The sequence below is a fragment of the Rattus norvegicus genome, chromosome 2 (assembly GCF_021556685.1).
Source record: "Rattus norvegicus strain SHRSP/BbbUtx chromosome 2, alternate assembly SHRSP_T2T, whole genome shotgun sequence".
Taxonomy (NCBI): Eukaryota; Metazoa; Chordata; class Mammalia; order Rodentia; family Muridae; genus Rattus; species Rattus norvegicus.
Window position 1 is genome coordinate 205,239,639 of NC_141535.1, and position 5,738 is coordinate 205,245,376.

The following is a 5,738-nucleotide window of genomic DNA, read 5'->3' on the forward strand; positions in this document are numbered from 1 at the left end:
GAGTCAATGATTTCTATGGAATCTTCTGCTCCTGAGATTCTCTCTTCCATCTCTTGTATTCTGTTGGTGAAGCTTGTATCTACAGCTCCTTGTCTCTTCTTTTGGTTTTCTATATCCAGGGTTGTTTCCATGTGTTTTTTCTTGATTGCTTCTATTTCCATTTTTAATTCCTTCAACTGTTTGATTGTGTTTTCCTGGAATTCTTTCAGGGATTTTTGTGATTCCTCTCTATGGGCTTCTACCTGTTTATTTATGATTTCCTGGAATTCTTTCAGGGATTTTTGCGATTCCTCTCTGTAGACTTCTACTTGTTCTCTAAGGGAGTTCTTCATGTCTTTCTTGAAGTCCTCCAGCATCATGATCAAATATGATTTTGAAAATAGATCTTGCTTTTCTGGTGTGTTTGGATATTCCATGTTTGTTTTGGTGGGAGAATTGGGCTCCAATGATGCCATGTAGTCTTGGTTTCTGTTGCTTGGGTTCCTGCACTTGCCTCTCACCATCAGATTATCTCTAGTGTTACTTTGTTCTGCTATTTCTGACAGTGGCTAGACTGTCCTATAAATCTGTGTGTCAGGAGTGCTGGAGACCTGTTTTCCTTTCTTTCAGTCAGTTATGGGGACAGAGTGTTCTGCTTTCGGGTGTGTAGTTTTTCCTCTCTACAGGTCTTCAGCTGTTCCTGTGGGCCTGTGTCTTGAGTTCACCAGGCAGGTCACTTGCAGCAGAATAGTTGGTCTTACCTCTGGTCCTGAGGCTCAAGTTTGCTCGCGGGGTGCTGCCCTCGGGCTCTGTGGCGGCAGCAACCATGAAGATCTGCACCGCCCCTTCCGGTAGCTTCAGTGCATCAGGGTTCCAGATGGCCTTTGGTGTTTTCCTCTTGTGTCCGAGATGTGTGTGCAGAGAGCAGTCTCTTCTGGTTTCCCAGGCTTTTCTGCCTCTCTGAAGGTTTAGCTCTCCCTCCCATGGGATTTGGGTGCAGAGAACTGTTTATCCGGTCTGTTTCCTTCAGGTTCTGGAGGTGTCTCAGGCAGGGGTCCTGCCGCTCCTGGGCCCTCCCCCAAGGGAGCCCAGAGACCTTAGACAGTTTCCTCTTGGGCCAGGGATGTGGGCAGGGGTGGGCAGTGTTGGTGGTCTCTTCAGCTCTGCAGCCTCAGGAGTGCCCACCTGACCAGGCGGTTTGGTCTCTCTCTCACGAGGTCTGGGAGCAGAGAGCTGCTGCAGGCCGGGATCCGCGGGTGTGCCTGACACTATTATTGATGCTACAGTGTGCTTACAAACAAGAGCCTAGCATGACTGTCTTCTGAAAGGCCTAACAAGCAGCTGAAAGAGTCAGATGCAGGTATTTACACCCATCCAATGGATGGTATAACCATGGCTTCATCCCAAGCCTGGGGCCTCTGTAGTTGAATTAGGGAAAAGCTGGAAGAGGCTAAGGAGGAGGATGACCCCATAGGAAGACCAGCAGTCTCAACTAACCTGGACTCCTGAGATCACTCATTTACTGAGCCACCAACCAAGCAGCATTCAACAACTGATCTAAGGCCCTCAACACATATACAGCAGAGGACTGCAGGGTCTGGACTCAGTGAGAGAAGATGCACCTAACCCTCAAGAGACTTGAGGCCCCAGGGAGTGGGGAGGTCTCATGGAATGGGTGTGGAGAAGAGACATCCTCTTGGAGACTGGGGGTAGAGGGGAGGAGGTATGGGAAGTGGTATTGTCATAGGACAGACTAGGAGGGGGACAAAGACTGGACTGTAAAAACAGATTAAAGAATTAAAAAAAACAACAACAAACAAACAAACCAGGAACCTAGAGGCAGGAGCTAGTCCAGAGACCATGGATGAGTACTGTTTACTCGCTTGTTTCACTTTGCCTCAGGCTGCTTACATGTAGAACCCAGGACCACCAGACCAGGGAAAGTACCACCCACAATGGCTTGGGTCCTCCCCCATTGATTACTAACTGAGAAAATGCCTTATAGCTGGACTTCAAGGAGGCATTTCCTCAATTCAGGCTCCTTCCTGTCTTGATGTCTCTGTTTGTGTCAAGCTGACATACAAAACTGGGAGGACACAGTGAATGGTAGCAAAGGCAGAGACTCATGGGCATACAATGTCTGAGAAAAATGACTAATGAGTGCTGAACTTTAAACAAGAAATTCATACATTTCCTCAAAGGTCATTGTGGAGGAGGAGTTTAAAAAGAATTTGAGAATCCAAAGATAGAGCTAAAGACTGCATGATGCTGTTGTCTAAATATTTTATTTTCTAAGTTTTTAATGGCACAGCCATCATAATCATGAACTCACAGTAGCTGCAATGCCTTTACTAGGCCTGTGCAAAAACCGTCCCATGAGCAGTCATGCATGGATGCAGATGAGTCTCAGCAGGCTCTACCTCTCACTGCTGAACTAGTTACTATTTGTGATAGCTATTTTTGGTTGTCAACTTGACTACTGGAATTAACTAAAACCCAACGGGCTGGAAATACTCATTAAAGAATTTTTTTCTTAATTAAGTCATTTGAAAAGGGAAGACCCATGCCTAACCTGAATCTTTGAGGTAAGACGGTCCACCTTTAATCTGGGCCACATATTCTGCTGACAGTCTATAAAAAGGACATGGAGGGACAAGGAAGCTCACTTGCTCTTGCCTGCTTGCTTACTCTTGTAGTCCTTAGAGCCAATTTTTTCAGATGCTTGCATACACTGAAAAGCAGCTGAGACATCCTGCCTCATGGACTGAACAACCACTGGATTTTTGAACTTTCCATTGCAAATCAGCTGTTTTGGGACTGGCTGGACTACATCCTGAATATATATATTTCTGTTCCTCTAGAGAATTCTGACTAATACACTACTGATAGATTTATGATTGGAGGAGTCATTGCCTTTGGTTGTGTGTGACAAGTGTTAAACCCACCAGGTTCCAATGATTAGTTCCAATTCAATGCTCATAGAGATGGTACTGGTCCATCTACACTGGCCACAAACTAACCCAAAAGTCATGAATATGGTAGTAGATGGTACTAAAAGGAAAAGAAGGAAGTGAAAGGTGAGAGGAACGCATAATCAGAATACATTATATACAGATTCAAAGTTGTCAATGAACAAAATTAGTAAAATATGAGAGTTGAATAAAATTTCTCAGATTGCTTAATTCCATAATTGTGATTATTCAGATATTTGAATTTCATCTTGGGGTAGGAAAGGGGTTTCAGCATCCCTTAAATCCCCGAACTACATATAAAATGAGATCCACCTCCAGGAAATGGAAAATACCCTTTCTATCCCACATTGTTAAGCTGCAGATCACACACAAATAGGGAAGCACTCTTCAAGAAATATTGTTGAGTTCTTGCAACTTGTGAAGTCACTATGTCATAATAAAGAGCTCTTTACCAATATGCAACCTACTTCTAAGCAAATATGATTGGTATTGGACAAAATAACCAACTTAGGAAATAAAGTGTTTTGTTGTAATCATTTTGAAATTTCAGGAGCGTATTTTAATTTTACTTGAACTATGACTTTTGGGTTCAGAAAAACCATAAAGTAAAATATGTTCACTAGAGCAGATACTAAACTCATCACCCCAGGCTACATAAGCCAAAACCAATAAGTTGAGGTTGAAAGGTTGCAATTAAACAAAGTAGAAAACAGAGGAGAAAATGGAGGGAAAGAATGAGGAGGAGGAGGAAGAGGAAGAGGAGGAAGGGGAAAAGGAGGAAGAGCAGGAGGAGGAGTAGAAAAATGCCCACTTGTAAACTACAAGGAACTGTAAAATAATGCAGGTTTTTAAAGCATTTTGTGTTATTCCTTACAGCAAGAATTCTAACAGAGGCTGCTCTAGGTACTGACTATATTTCACTCTTATGTATCCTTCAGTTGTTGTTCTTAAAGTGATTTACAGACTCAAAGAACGATGCTGGGGATGACTGATTCTGAGACTCTCCCAGCACTGCAGGCAGAGTAAGTACTGGGACTGTCTAGGCAGGGAGCCTCAAGGAGTGCATCTTCTACTTAGTAGTAGACTTTTCTGGAGCCTAATTATAGCTTTATCCACCCCTAGGCCTTCTTGAACCTTGTGTGAGAAAAAGTTATTCAACTTTATGCCTTGGGTTGTCAGTTTTGCTGTAAACCAAATCTTCTCTTCTTTGTCTGCTTTGGATCAATTCCCTGCCTCTGTCTCAGTATGATATTCACTTACGGAAAACATCACAATAATTTATAGAGATAAGAATCTCTCTTCCCTTCATGAGATAGTAATACAGTACACTGAGAAATAAAATCCCACCCTTGCTATGCATTAGTTATTTACCACCTGTTCATAGTGACTCACATTTAAGCCTGGTGTTTTCAATTCTTTCATTACAGTAACAATGCAAGGCAATGGCACATGCCAGAATGGAGAACTCCAGCACAGATGACTATATTACACTAATTGCTTTTAATTTTGAATTAAAAAGGCATATTCTATTATTTTTAAATATGTGTATATGGGTATGTGCACATAAGTGTAGGTGTCTGAAGAAGGATTAGATTCCATGGTTTGGGGGTTATAGGTTGTAAACCTCCTAAAATGGTTGCTGGGAATTGAACTCAAGTCTTCAGGTAGAGAGAATTGCTTGCTCTTAACTTCAGAGCCATCTACACAACCCCACAGTAATTCATTTTACTTTGCTCTCTTTTTCATTTTATTTATTTTCGTGGAGAAAGAGAATAGAAAATTATTTCCATAATTATTGTTAATAGATTAGGAAACAAAGTACTACTCACGTCAGTCAATTTATGGGTGGGTATGTGTGCACACTCATTAATGGGAGCATGTGTAAATGTCAATGGAAGACAACGTGACAAGCCAGACTCCAAAACTGCTCATATTGAAAGTAAGAAGAATAATAACATAATCGTTCAGCAGTTAGTATTGCCAGGGACTGGAGGGGAAAAGCAAAAGGGGAGTAAGATTAATGGTATTTTATTTTAAAACTTAGTTTTTAAAAAGTATCCAAATACACAAGAGTGTTTTCATTTGTGTAAAATGTTCAATGAACTATGTATCTTGGATTAACTCATTCTCTTTTTATACCAAACAATAAAAACGTTTTGCTTGTAAAAGAGAGAGAGAGAGAGAAAGAGACAGAGAGTAAAAACTTGGTCAAGTCTAAATCTTTCAAAAGTCAAAATGATTTTCATTAACAGAAAGCAAAAATGGAATAAACTTGCAATTTTTTTTTTGTGGAAGGAAGGAAGAGTAATTTAGAAGAGAAAATCCTACCCCCACAAAAAGGTAAATCTGTGGGGCTTTTAATCATCTTTAAATATTTTAGCATTTTCATTAAATAAGTAAAATTCCATAATTTGAATAATTATCTGTGTCCTACTAAAATTTAATGCATAATGATGAATAAGTCACTGTTATCTTAACACATTTGTTGTTAGCTCTGTTACTTACAGTGCACGAGTTTGACTCCAGAGCCTTGGGTATGCTAGGTGAGTAAGCGATCATTGAGTTACACATCATCACAAAAATTACAGTGAAAGTTTTGAAGACTCAAAATCTGTAATATGTACACGAGGAAAGAGGATCTTCAGAAACATCTTAGAACTGCTTCGAATGCAAATAATATGGGAAGTCTGACTGAATTATCTTTCTTGAATGGGAATTTATCAGTAAAGTCCAAATACATTGTCACTGGCACTATGACAGAAACTATGAGTGAATCAGAAATTGTTT